This window comes from Pleurodeles waltl, chromosome 6, assembly GCF_031143425.1.
Source record: "Pleurodeles waltl isolate 20211129_DDA chromosome 6, aPleWal1.hap1.20221129, whole genome shotgun sequence".
Lineage (NCBI taxonomy): Eukaryota > Metazoa > Chordata > Amphibia > Caudata > Salamandridae > Pleurodeles > Pleurodeles waltl.
Window position 1 is genome coordinate 809,395,933 of NC_090445.1, and position 14,291 is coordinate 809,410,223.

The window sequence follows — 14,291 nt, forward strand, 5'->3', positions numbered from 1 at the left end:
GTCACCCCATCGCCGTCCGTTCGTTTCCCGCCGCTACACTCCGGTAGCTCCGCCCCCTTGCTCCCCATTGGCCGCTCCGCTCCCACCTCCCAGCTGCTCCTCCCTCCCTCTTCCCCTCATATGGATGCCGCGCAGCGATAGAGAGAGCGACCTCTGACCCTGGTTCTCAGGCAGGTCGCTCCCCTCAACGCCTCACAGCCTCCAGCGTGACCGCTCTCGCTCCTGTGCCCTGTGCTCCTGTGCCCTGACTGCCTTTTCCCGCCTCCAGTGACCTAGCGCCAGCGCCCTCTTCGTTGTGCCCGAGTGCCTGTGTCCGCTCTTTCTTCTGTACCCCGAGTGCCTGTGCCCCTGGTATTGTTCCACTGTATTGTATTGTTTTTACCTTGTTTGCCCTTACCGTGTTCTTCTCTCTTCCAGCCTCGTCGCGTCACCCCATCGCCGGCCGTTCGTTTCCCGCCCCTACACTCCGCCTCGTCGCGTCACCCCATCGCCGCCCGTTCGTTTCCCGCCGCTACACTCCGGTAGCTCTGCCCCCTTGCTCCCCATTGGCCGCCCGCTCCCACCTCCCAGCTGCTCCTCCCTCCCTCTTCCCCTCATATGGAGGCCGCGCAGCGATAGAGAGAGCGACCTCTGACCCTGGTTCTCAGGCAGGTCGCTCCCCTCACCGCCTCACAGCCTCCACCGTGACCGCTCTCGCTCCTATGCCCTGTGCTCCTGTGCCCTGACTGCCTTTTCCCGCCTCCAGTGACCTAGCGCCAGCGCCCTCTTCGTTGTGCCCGAGTGCCTGTGTCCGCTCTTTCTTCTGTACCCCGAGTGCCTGTGCCCCTGGTATTGTTCCACTGTATTGTATTGTTTTTACCTTGTTTGCCCTTACCGTGTTCTTCTCTCTTCCAGCCTCGTCGCGTCACCCCATCGCCGCCCGTTCGTTTCCCGCTGCTACACTCCGCCTCGTCGCGTCACCCCATCGCCGCCCGTTCGTTTCCCGCCGCTACACTCCGCCTCGTCGCGTCACCCCATCGCCGCCCGTTCGTTTCCCGCCGCTACACTCCGGTAGCTCCGCCCCCTTGCTCCCCATTGGCCGCCCCGCTCCCACCTCCCAGCTGCTCCTCCCTCCCTCTTCCCCTCATATGGAGGCCGCGCAGCGATAGAGAGAGCGACCTCTGACCCTGGTTCTCAGGCAGGTCGCTCCCCTCACCGCCTCACATCCTCCAGCGTGACCGCTCTCGCTCCTGTGCCCTGTGCTCCTGTGCCCTGACTGCCTTTTCCCGCCTCCAGTGACCTAGCGCCAGCGCCCTCTTCGTTGTGCCCAAGTGCCTGTGTCCGCTCTTTCTTCTGTACCCCGAGTGCCTGTGCCCCTGGTATTGTTCCACTGTATTGTATTGTTTTTACCTTGTTTGCCCTTACCGTGTTCTTCTCTCTTCCAGCCTCGTCGCGTCACCCCATCGCCGCCCGTTCATTTCCCGCCCCTACACTCCGCCTCGTCGCGTCACCCCATCGCCGCCCGTTCGTTTCCCGCCGCTACACTCCGGTAGCTCCGCCCCCTTGCTCCCCATTGGCCGCCCGCTCCCACCTCCCAGCTGCTCCTCCCTCCCTCTTCCCCTCATATGGAGGCCGCGCAGCGATAGAGAGAGCGACCTCTGACCCTGGTTCTCAGGCAGGTCGCTCCCCTCACCGCCTCACAGCCTCCAGCGTGACCGCTCTCGCTCCTATGCCCTGTGCTCCTGTGCCCTGACTGCCTTTTCCCGCCTCCAGTGACCTAGCGCCAGCGCCCTCTTCGTTGTGCCCGAGTGCCTGTGTCCGCTCTTTCTTCTGTACCCCGAGTGCCTGTGCCCCTGGTATTGTTCCACTGTATTGTATTGTTTTTACCTTGTTTGCCCTTACCGTGTTCTTCTCTCTTCCAGCCTCGTCGCGTCACCCCATCGCCGCCCGTTCGTTTCCCGCCGCTACACTCCACCTCGTCGCGTCACCCCATCGCCGCCTGTTCGTTTCCCGCCGCTACACTCCGGTAGCTCCGCCCCCTTGCTCCCCATTGGCCGCCCCGCTCCCACCTCCCAGCTGCTCCTCCCTCCCTCTTCCCCTCATATGGAGGCCGCGCAGCGATAGAGAGAGCGACCTCTGACCCTGGTTCTCAGGCAGGTCGCTCCCCTCACCGCCTCACAGCCTCCTGCGTGACCGCTCTCGCTCCTATGCCCTGTGCTCCTGTGCCCTGACTGCCTTTTCCCGCCTCCAGTGACCTAGCGCCAGCGCCCTCTTCGTTGTGCCCGAGTGCCTGTGTCCGCTCTTTCTTCTGTACCCCGAGTGCCTGTGCCCCTGGTATTGTTCCACTGTATTGTATTGTTTTTACCTTGTTTGCCCTTACCGTGTTCTTCTCTCTTCCAGCCTCGTCGCGTCACCCCATCGCCGCCCGTTCGTTTCCCGCTGCTACACGCCGCCTCGTCGCGTCACCCCATCGCCGCCCGTTCGTTTCCCGCCGCTACACTCCGCCTCGTCGCGTCACCCCATCGCCGCTCGTTCGTTTCCCGCCGCTACACTCCGGTAGCTCCGCCCCCTTGCTCCCCATTGGCCGCCCCGCTCCCACCTCCCAGCTGCTCCTCCCTCCCTCTTCCCCTCATATGGAGGCCGCGCAGCGATAGAGAGAGCGACCTCTGACCCTGGTTCTCAGGCAGGTCGCTCCCCTCACCGCCTCACATCCTCCAGCGTGACCGCTCTCGCTCCTGTGCCCTGTGCTCCTGTGCCCTGACTGCCTTTTCCCGCCTCCAGTGACCTAGCGCCAGCGCCCTCTTCGTTGTGCCCAAGTGCCTGTGTCCGCTCTTTCTTCTGTACCCCGAGTGCCTGTGCCCCTGGTATTGTTCCACTGTATTGTATTGTTTTTACCTTGTTTGCCCTTACCGTGTTCTTCTCTCTTCCAGCCTCGTCGCGTCACCCCATCGCCGCCCGTTCATTTCCCGCCCCTACACTCCGCCTCGTCGCGTCACCCCATCGCCGCCCGTTCGTTTCCCGCCGCTACACTCCGGTAGCTCCGCCCCCTTGCTCCCCATTGGCCGCCCGCTCCCACCTCCCAGCTGCTCCTCCCTCCCTCTTCCCCTCATATGGAGGCCGCGCAGCGATAGAGAGAGCGACCTCTGACCCTGGTTCTCAGGCAGGTCGCTCCCCTCACCGCCTCACAGCCTCCAGCGTGACCGCTCTCGCTCCTATGCCCTGTGCTCCTGTGCCCTGACTGCCTTTTCCCGCCTCCAGTGACCTAGCGCCAGCGCCCTCTTCGTTGTGCCCGAGTGCCTGTGTCCGCTCTTTCTTCTGTACCCCGAGTGCCTGTGCCCCTGGTATTGTTCCACTGTATTGTATTGTTTTTACCTTGTTTGCCCTTACCGTGTTCTTCTCTCTTCCAGCCTCGTCGCGTCACCCCATCGCCGCCCGTTCGTTTCCCGCCGCTACACTCCACCTCGTCGCGTCACCCCATCGCCGCCTGTTCGTTTCCCGCTGCTACACTCCGGTAGCTCCGCCCCCTTGCTCCCCATTGGCCGCCCCGCTCCCACCTCCCAGCTGCTCCTCCCTCCCTCTTCCCCTCATATGGAGGCCGCGCAGCGATAGAGAGAGCGACCTCTGACCCTGGTTCTCAGGCAGGTCGCTCCCCTCACCGCCTCACAGCCTCCTGCGTGACCGCTCTCGCTCCTATGCCCTGTGCTCCTGTGCCCTGACTGCCTTTTCCTGCCTCCAGTGACCTAGCGCCAGCGCCCTCTTCGTTGTGCCCGAGTGCCTGTGTCCGCTCTTTCTTCTGTACCCCGAGTGCCTGTGCCCCTGGTATTGTTCCACTGTATTGTATTGTTTTTACCTTGTTTGCCCTTACCGTGTTCTTCTCTCTTCCAGCCTCGTCGCGTCACCCCATCGCCGCCCGTTCGTTTCCCGCCGCTACACTCCGCCTCGTCGCGTCACCCCATCGCCGCCCGTTCGTTTCCCGCCGCTACACTCCGGTAGCTCTGCCCCCTTGCTCCCCATTGGCCGCCCCGCTCCCACCTCCCAGCTGCTCCTCCCTCCCTCTTCCCCTCATATGGAGGCCGCGCAGCGGCCGCGCACAGCGGGCGCGCCGCTGGTGCCCCGAAGGTGCGCCAAAGGCAAGCCCGTCTACGCCCGTCCGCGACTGGACCGCGCCCAGCGCCAGACCCCTGGCCCCCACCGCTGCGAGCCTACACGCCGGACCTACGAAGCCGCCACCCTCATCGCACTCAACACCGGCCGGATCCCCGGGTGCTGCCGTGCCGCCCCAAGACGCACCCACGGACCCTTCACCTGCCAATCCTGCAAGTTCTCCTGCATCCAGACCCGCACCGCGCCCACCAAACCAAGCACCAACAGCAACCACCTGAAGTGCATCCTGCTTAACACCCGCTCCATCCACAGACACGCCGTGGAACTCTGGAACCTGCTCGACACCACATCTCCAGACGTCGCCTTCCTCACAGAAACCTGGATGAACGCCTCCTCAGCGCCCGACATCGCCATCGCCATCCCGGACGGATACAAGATCACCCGGAGGGACCGCATCAACCAGACAGGAGGAGGCATCGCCATTGTCCACAAGAACACCATCCGCATCACGACCAACTCCGACGACACCCTCACAGCTGCCGAACATCTCCACTTCCAGATTCACACCGACCCCAAGACCACACTCAGAGGCACCCTCATCTATAGACCCCCAGGACCCCGCACACAATTCAGCGAAGACATCGCAGACTTCATCAGCCCTCACGCCCTCTCCTCCGCCGACTACATCCTCCTAGGGGACCTCAACTTCCACCTGGAGAACAACAACGACAACAACACCACCACCCTGCTGGACAACCTCGCCAACCTCGGACTCAAGCAACTGGTGAACACCCCCACCCACTACGCCGGACACACGCTTGACCTAGTCTTCTCCTCCAGCAAGTACATCTCCTTCAGCCACTCCACCGGACTCCACTGGACAGACCACAGCTGCGTCCACTTCAGCTTCAGAAAAACCACGACTCACCACCACCCACAACAGGCTCCCTGCAGGAGCTGGAACAAGATCACCGCCGACCAGCTCTCCACATCACTGAGCCAGAACCCTCCCGCCAGCTCAGCGGACCCCAACCAAGCAGCCAACAACCTTACACAGTGGATCACCAACTGCGCTGACAGCCTCGCACCTCTGAAAACCCATCCCATCAGGCCCAACAGCAAGAAAGCCTCCTGGTTCAACAACGACCTCAAGAACTCCAAGAAGAACTGCCGCACCCTCGAGAGAGCCTGGCGAAAAAACCCGACTACAGACAACATGACCGCCCTCAAGTACGAGTCCTGTAAACACCACCAGCTGATCCACACCACCAAGAAGACAGCATTCAAAGAACGACTAGACAACAACTCACACAACAGCAAGGAACTCTTCAGCATCGTCAAAGAGCTCTCCAACCCCAGCGCTGGAAACAACGACATCACCCCCTCACAAGACCTCTGCGACTCACTCGCCTCGTTCTTTCACCGCAAGATTGCCGACATACACAACAGCTTCGGCGCACAGACCACGCACCCAACCACCGAACAGACGCCCCCCAACACCACCCTCCGCGCCTGGACCCCGGTCAGCACCGAAGACACCATCCATACGATGAACACTATCCATTCCGGATCACCAACCGACCCATGCCCCCACCACGTCTTCAACAAGGCCGACTCCGTCATCGCACCCCATCTCCGGGACATCATCAATTGCTCCTTCAACACCGCCACCTACCCGGAGAGCTGGAAGCATGCCGAACTCAGCGCCCTCCTGAAGAAACCATCAGCAGACCCCACCGACCTCAAGAACTACCGCCCCATCTCGCTCCTCCCGTTTCCTGCCAAAGTCATCGAGAAGACCGTCAACAGACAGCTGGCCGCCTTCCTCGAGACTAATGGATCCCTCGACCACTCACAGTCCGGCTTCCGAGCCAACCACAGCACCGAGACCGCCCTCATCGCAGCCACTGACGACATCCGAGCCCTGTTCGACAATGGGGAAACAGCGTCCCTCATCCTCCTGGACCTCTCCGCAGCGTTCGACATGGTCTGCCACCGCACCCTAGTGCAGCGCCTCAGCAACATCGGAATTCAAGAGAAGGCTCTAGAGTGGATCATCTCGTTCCTCACCGGAAGAACCCAGAGAGTCCGCCTCCCCCCGTTCAGATCCGAGGCCACCGAAGTCATCTGCGGCGTACCACAAGGATCTTCACTCAGCCCCACCCTCTTCAACGTCTACATGAGCCCCCTCGCAGCCATCGCACGCCATCACAACCTCAACATCATCTCCTACGCCGAAGACACCCAGCTGATCCTCTCCCTCACCAACGACCCAGCCACCGCCAGAACCAACCTGCACGAAGGGATGAAAGACGTAGCCGAGTGGATGATGAACAGCCGCCTGAAACTAAACTCAGACAAGACGGAAGTCCTCATCCTTGGATCATCACCATCTGCCTGGGACGACTCCTGGTGGCCCCCTGCCCTGGGCAGCGCACCCAAACCAACGGACCACGCACGCAACCTGGGCTTCATCCTGGACTCCTCCCTCTCGATGACCAGACAAGTCAACGCCGTCTCTTCATCATGCTTCAACATCTTATGCATGCTCCGAAAGATCTTCCGATGGATCCCCACCGAAACCAGGAAGACGGTCACCCAGGCACTCGTCACCAGCCCACTGGACTACGGTAACACCCTCTACACCGGAACCACGGTCAAACTACAGAAAAGACTCCAACGCATCCAGAACGCCTCCGCACGCCTCATCCTTGACATCCCCGACACAGCCACATCTCCGGACACCTGAGAGACTTGCACTGGCTCCCCGTCAGCAAGAGAATCACGTTCCGCCTCCTCACCCACGCACACAAGGCCCTCCACGAACCGGGCCCCAGGTACCTCAACAACCGCCTGACCTTCTACACTCCCACCCGCCAGCTACGATCGACCAGCCACGCCCTCGCCGCCGTGCCACGCATTAGAAAAGCCACCATGGGAGGAAGATCCTTCTCCTACCTGGCAGCCAAGACTTGGAACTCCCTCCCCATCCACCTCCGTCTGACCCACAACCACCTCTCCTTCAGGAAGCAACTCAAGACCTGGCTGTTTGAGCAGTAGCGGTCCCTCCTCCCCCCCAGCGCCTTGAGACCCTCTGGGTGAGTAGCGCGCTATACACATTTTTTGATTGATTGATTGATTGATTGTTGTCCACCACCACCAGGGAGCTTCCATCGGAGGAGGTATCTGTGTCTGAACTGCCCCCTCCAGTCTCCGCCGTGGTGCTCCCCTCGCCCTCCGTCCCACTGGTGCCCTCACCATCAGTGGATTCAGCCTCCTGGGTCCTGTGGGATGCAGCTCCCTCCGTCACCAGTGCCTCTGCTCCTCCACCAGATGATGCTAAGGCACATAAGCACAGGATGACAAAACAAAAAGGGGGGGAAGAGACAAAGGATACACTTGGTCAATGGCGGCACCAACACCACGGTTGGTGTACACAACACACTCACACACAGGGAACAGCCCTACGCATTAGGCAATGCATGACCAGTCACAATGTTAATTACCAGCCCATGGATAGGGACACCTAATGCAAATTGCAGCATACCTGAGACCCACAGACCCCTGCCCAGTAGTGGATGCCTGCTAGCTTGGTTGGAGGACTTTCACATCAGAACCCTGCCCAACATGGGACCTACTCTGCAATTCAAGGCCTGGCCTAGGGGCACCCGCAGGACCTACACCACCCACCTGGATACCACCTCCACCAGGGGTAAGTTGTAATGTACTCACCCCCCTTGTTGCTGCTGTGATGCCGCCAAGAGCCCATCTTGCTCTGGATTGGCCACCGTCAGTATGCGGGCCATCGGGGGGTCAGGTTTCGACGGGAACCCCTTCCTCATTGGGAGGCCATCCCCAGCTGGGCCTCTGCCATTTTTCATGCCCAGCGTCTCAGTTCCTCCTACCGTTTACAACAGTGGGTGCTCCGCCTGCCATGGGCCCCCATGGTCTGAACATCCTTGGTGATGGCACACCATATACCCTTATTTTAGAATAGACACTGGGAAAGGTATAAGTCAGACCATCCTGCCTGTTACACTTATGGCCCACCATGCCCCTTCCCATCCCCATTAGCACAGGCATGGCCCAGCATACATGCTGCATGTTGCCCAGGGCCCAACCACCAACCTTCTCCTACATGAGGCCTTCACACACAGCACTCCATACATTCACGCCCCATGCATCGTAATCAAGGTGTACTCACCTGTTGGTCTGCAGGCCCATACAGCAGTCGGTACCGGGGTAGGACCCAATCCACCATTCGCTCCAACTCCGCTGAGGTGAAGGCTGGGGCCCTTTCCCCAGTAAAATGAGCCATGGTCAGTTCCAGACAGGTCACAGCAGCACATGCAGTGTAGGTCATCTACTGTTGATGGTCAGGTAGTAAATGAGTAAACAGATAGAAAATGCGGTCACATCTGTGGGGGTGCGTACCATCACTGCAGGCATACATCACCATTGGCCACTGTAACCCATAGGGCCCAATGATAACCAATGAGGAGTTGCACGGCTGTTCTTGACCGCCTCCCGCAACGGAGCAGAACGTCCGCGGAATTACCTCATTTCCACCTGTCCCTCCATACAGGACAGGCAGACGCCATTTCGGGAGGGGGGGGTGTAGGCCATGGATTCTAACTGCGTCACAGTACACAAATTCACATTTTGGACATATCCCACTAAAAATAATGTTACAATGACAATATGCATTGAACTGTAGTGGTTAGAATGTACAGATAATGACCAGCTGCTCACTCTTTTGCCGCATAGATTGCAACCGCTGCAGATGAATAGGAGATGGAGACATCCCCCCGTATACAGACCCCTGGAGAACTTCGCGACAATGGAGGACAGGCACATTATCCTCACCTAAAGACTTGACAGGGTCACAATCACTGAGCTGTGTCCCAATTGGAGCCTGACCCCATATCCGCTATCCGTCACCCCACCGGGATCCCCCGTCTTGTGCAAGTCCTATCAGTGCTCCATTTCCTGGCAACTGGTTCTTTCCAAGTGACAGTGGGCTTGGCAGCAGGAATGTCACAGCCAATGTTCTCAGTAGTGCTGACCAGAGTGTTGTCTTCCCTGATCAAACACATGTGCAGCTACATCGTTTTCCCCAGGTGGAGGATTTGGCCACAGTGAAAGCTGACTTCTATGCAATGGGACATATCCCTAACATCATTGGGGAAATAGATGGAACACATATTGCATTTGTCTCCCCCCACCCCCCCCGGCTAAATGAACAGGTGTTCAGAAAGCGAAAGAGTTTTCATTCCATGAATGTCCAGATGGTGTGGCTGGCGAACCAGTACATCTCCCACGTCAATACAAAGTATCCTGGGTCTGTGCATGATGCCTTTATGCTGAGGAATAGCAGCATCCCAAATGTGATGGCCAACTCCAGAGGCACAGCGTGTGCTTAATAGGTGAGCCCTGGTTCCCACCCAGTGGATGTTGGTGTATGGGTATGTTGTGGGCCCTAAGGGTGAGTGTGTGGCTAACAGTTGTCCCTCAATATTTGAAGATGACTCTGGTTACCCCAACCTCTCATGGCTACTGACCCCTGTGAGGAATGCCAGGACAAGGGCAGAGGAATGTTACAATGAGACACATGGGCAAACAAGAAGGATTGTAGAAAGGACCTTTGGCCTCCTGAAGGCCAGGTTTCGGTGCATCCATCTAACAGGTGGATCCCTGTGCTACTCACCTAAGAAAGACTGCCAGATCATCGTGACATACTGTATGTTGCACCACCTTGCCTTGCGACGCAATGTGCCTTTTTTGCAGGAGGAGGAGGCTGGAGATGGCCGTGTAACAGCAGTGGAACCTGTGAACAGTGAAGACAAGGAGGCAGAGGATGAGTATGAGGGCAACAGAAGTGCAGGTATTCGTCAAGACTTCCAATGAGACATTGGTAAGAGAGTGTTATTCCACATATAATTGACAGTTTGATGTGTGACATTGTCACTGGCAGGCTTTGAATTCCTATTTCTATGCCCACTCACTGTACCCTTTGGCATCTCTTTTTGTAGATATTGGTGCCCCACTATTGCTCCTGGTATGTTTAGTGCAGCCAACTACAGGTCATTTCTATGTAAACATTACTGTACAGTTGAATTGCAATGCTTGAATCTGGTTAAACAAATACATTTTGAAAACATTTGACATACACCACACTTGTTTATCAAAGTGTGTTTATTGCAGTGCTCTGAAGAAGAGGGGGTAGTGCAATGGGCTGGGGTGATGATGGAGGAAAGTCCAGGTTAGAGTCAAGTCTATTTGCATCACAGGTGCAGTGTCCAAAGGGACGTAGGGAGGGGAGCAATGGCAGTTCAAGGTGGACAGAGTGGGACACAAGGGTGACAATCAGGAGAGTCTTATTTCCTGGTGGGGTCTTGGCAATAGTCCCTGGCTTCTGCCTGGATAGCAGGGAACATTTGCGGGTGGTTCTCCTTCTGCAGGGGGAGGAGGGCTGTTGGCCTGTTGGTCCTGTGGCAGGGCCTCCTGTCCACTAGCGACAGCAGAGGTGGAGGGATGTTCGTAGTCTGGCTAGTGTCAGGGGTCCGCTGGTGTGCCACTGCCTCACTCAGACTGTTGGCCATGTCTGCCAGCACCACTGCAATGGAGACCAGGGTGGTGTTAATGGCCTTCAAGTCCTCCCTGATCCCCAGGTACTGTCCCTCCTGCAGCTGCATGTTCTCCTGCATCTTGTCCATGATCTGGCCCAGTGTATCCTGGGAATGTTGATATGCTCCCAGGATTGCGGTGAGTGTCTCCTGGAAGGTCTGTTCCCTGGGACTGTTCTCCCCCTGTCACACAGCAGTCTTCCCAGCTTCCCTGTTGTCCTGTGCTTCTGTCCACTGAACCGTGTGCCCACTGCCACTGACCCCAGGTCCCTGACTGTCCTGTGTTGGTGGGGTGGCCTGGGGTCCCTGTAGTGGTGGACACACTGCTGATTGACGTGTCTTGGGGACAGAGGAATGGGCCCACTGGGTAGGTGCTGTGGTGGTGCCTGGGTAACCCACTGTCCGGAGGTCCTTGATGGGCCAGGTCGGTCATCCAGATCCAGGCAACCAGGGCTGCTGTCATCACCGTGGGCCTTTTCTGAGGGGGGGGGACAGCATGTTGCTGGAACTTATTCACCAGTGACATTGGCTGGGTTACCTGTGGGGATGTAAATGCAGTGTTATTGTTTCTGCGTGTGACATATTGGCCCTCATTCTGACCTTGGCGGGCGGCGGAGGCCGCCCGCCAAAGTCCCGCCGTCAGGTTACCGTTCCGCGGTCGAAAGACCGCGGCGGTAATTCTGACTTTCCCGCTGGGCTGGCGGGCGGTCTCCTTCAGACCGCCAGCCAGCCCAGCGGGAAAGAGGCTTCCACGATGAAGCCGGCTCGGAATCGAGCCGGCGGAGTGGAAGCTGTGCGACGGGTGCAGTTGCACCCGTCGCGTATTTCACTGTCTGCGCAGCAGACAGTGAAATACATTTAGGGGCCCTCTTACGGGGGCCCCTGCAATGCCCATGCCAGTGGCATGGGCACTGCAGGGGCCCCCAGGGGCCCCGCGACCCCCCCTACCGCCATCCGGATCTCGGCGGTCCGACCGCCGGGATCTGGATGGCGGTAGGGGGGGTCAGAATCCCCGCGGCGGTGCAGCAAGCTGCGCCGCCGCGGAGGATTCAATGGGGCCGCGGTACACTGGCGGGACCCCGCCAGTGGTGCCGGTCCGACCGCGGCTTTACCGCCGCGGTCGGAATCCCCATTGAAGCACCGCCGGCTTGTCGGCGGTGCTCCCGCGGTCCTCCGCCCTGGCGGTCAAAGACCGCCAGGGTCAGAATGAGGGCCATTGTGCCTGGGTATGTTGCACTCTATAGTTGCTATTGCCCTGGCAGCTTTGACTTGTGTGAGTTGTTAATGGTGGTCTAGGTGATTCTCTCTAGTGTGCATGCTCTGGTGATAGGTGTCCATGCAGGTCTGTGAGGGGTGTCCATGCATTGGTGTTGCATGCAGGGCTGGGCATTGGGATGAGTGGGTTGTGATGGTGGGGTGAGTGGGAGGTGGTGGAGTGATAGGAGTGATGGTGAGGGTGGGGGTATGTGATGGCATGTAGGTAGGGGGGTGATAGTAATAGAGAATTGACTTACCAGAGTCCAGTCCTCCTCCTACTCCTGCCAGGCCCTCAGGATGCATGATTGCCAAGACTTGCTCCTCCCATGTTGTTAGTTGTTCAGGAGGAGACAGGGGTCCAACGCCAGTCCTCTGTACAGCGAGTTGGTGTCTTGCTGCTATGGAACGCACCTTCCCCCCTAGGTGGTTCCACCTCTTTCTGATGTCATCCCTTGTTCTGGGGTGCTGTCCCAATGTGTTGACCCTGTCCATGATTCTCCGCCATAGCTCCATCTTCCTAGCAATGGATATCTGCTGCACCTGTGATCCAAATAGCTGTGGCTCTACCCAAATGATTTCCTCTACCATGACCCTTAGCTCCTCAGAGAACCTGGGGTGTCATTGTGGTGACATGAGTGTGGTGTGATTGGTGTGGGTGAGGGTGTGTAGGGGGATGTGTCTGGGTATGTGATGTGGGGTGCGTGGTGGTGTATAGGTGTAGGTAGTGTGTGGCTCTGGTCTTGTCTGTGGTCGTGGTGTCTGTCTCATGCCAATGGTTTGTATTCGTAAAGGGTTGTGGGTAATGTGGGTGTGTGTTTTATAGTGGTGTGGGTGTGTGATTGTGGTGTGTGTATGGGTGTCAGGTATGTGTAGTTTTAATTTACCAATGTAGTGTTGTTTTGTTAGTGTGTGTATATTTTGAGCATGGCGGTATGTACCGCCAATGGTTTACCACCATTGAATGTCCGCCATGGTGATTTGTGGGTCATAATGTTGTGGGCGTTGTTCTGTTGGTGTAACGATGTGGGTTTTGATACCGCCAGTTTCTCACTGACATTTGGGCTGGCGGACTTGTGTGTGTGGCTGTATAGTGACGGATTGGTATGTGTGTGTCATAATATGGTTAGCTGATATCCGCCACAGCGGTGGTGGCAGTTGGCATGGTGGTAAGTGGGATTTACCCCCAATGTCATAATGAGGGCCTATATGTCCTACCTTAACACTGCACCCTGCCCTTGGGGCTACCGAGGGCCTACCTTAGGGGTGTCTTACATGTGAGAAAAGGGAAGGTTTAGGCTTGGCAAGTGGGTACACTTGCCAAGTCGAATTTTACAGTTTAAAACTGCACACACAGACACTGCAGTGGCAGGCCTGAGGCATGATTACAGGGCTACTAATGTGGGTGGCACAACCAGTGCTGCAGGCCCATTAGTAGTATTTGATTTACAGGCCATGGGCACCTCTAGTGCACTTTACTGAGGACTTACTAGTCAATCAAATATGCCAATCATGGATAAACCAATCAACCATACAGTTTACACAGAGAACATATGCACTTTAGCACTGGTTAGCAGTAGTAAAGTGCTCAGAGTTCTAAAGCCAACAAAAACATGTCAGAAAAAATAGGAAGAAGGAGGAAGAAAGATTTGGAATTACCCTACAAAAAAGGCAAATTCCAACACTAAGGAAGATATTTTACTCCCCAAGTATGCCACCTTCATAGCTACCTTTAAACACATGTTTGAGAGAGCAAACTTGCACTGCTCAGGCAAAAAGGCACTATGTGATTTTAACAAGGGCGGATAAGACATTTTGCCTTATATCACCTGATTTCTCTAAGTATCTGCTAATACCACATAGGTTGAGCAGGCCAGTGGATTAAATCTTGATGAATCCTGAGTCAAGGAATTAAAATTATCATGCAAAATAAAAGAATCCCCTGATTAAGTGCAGACTGTGGATGGATACTTCAGACCTCTGGACTTGGCAAGGAAATTACCACTCCTCTAAGATTGACCTTCAGATCACCAGCAAATGTTATTTTCCAATCTCATAGCCTCTCCTAATCATGTTATCATCCTGGGATTTCCTTGGCTGAAATTTCATGATGTCAAGAACCATCTCTCTAACATCACTATTTTGCAAATACCACTGTTATCCTTCTAATGACTATTAGACTCCTACAAAACTAGAATGAAGCAACCCTTCAGAAACTAGATTGATAAGTACCCTGCAAGGAATTCCATTCCAATATCTCCAGTACACTGATCTGTAGGAAAAACCTAAATAACTATGCTTAATAACTCACTGAGATTTGGATTGTGC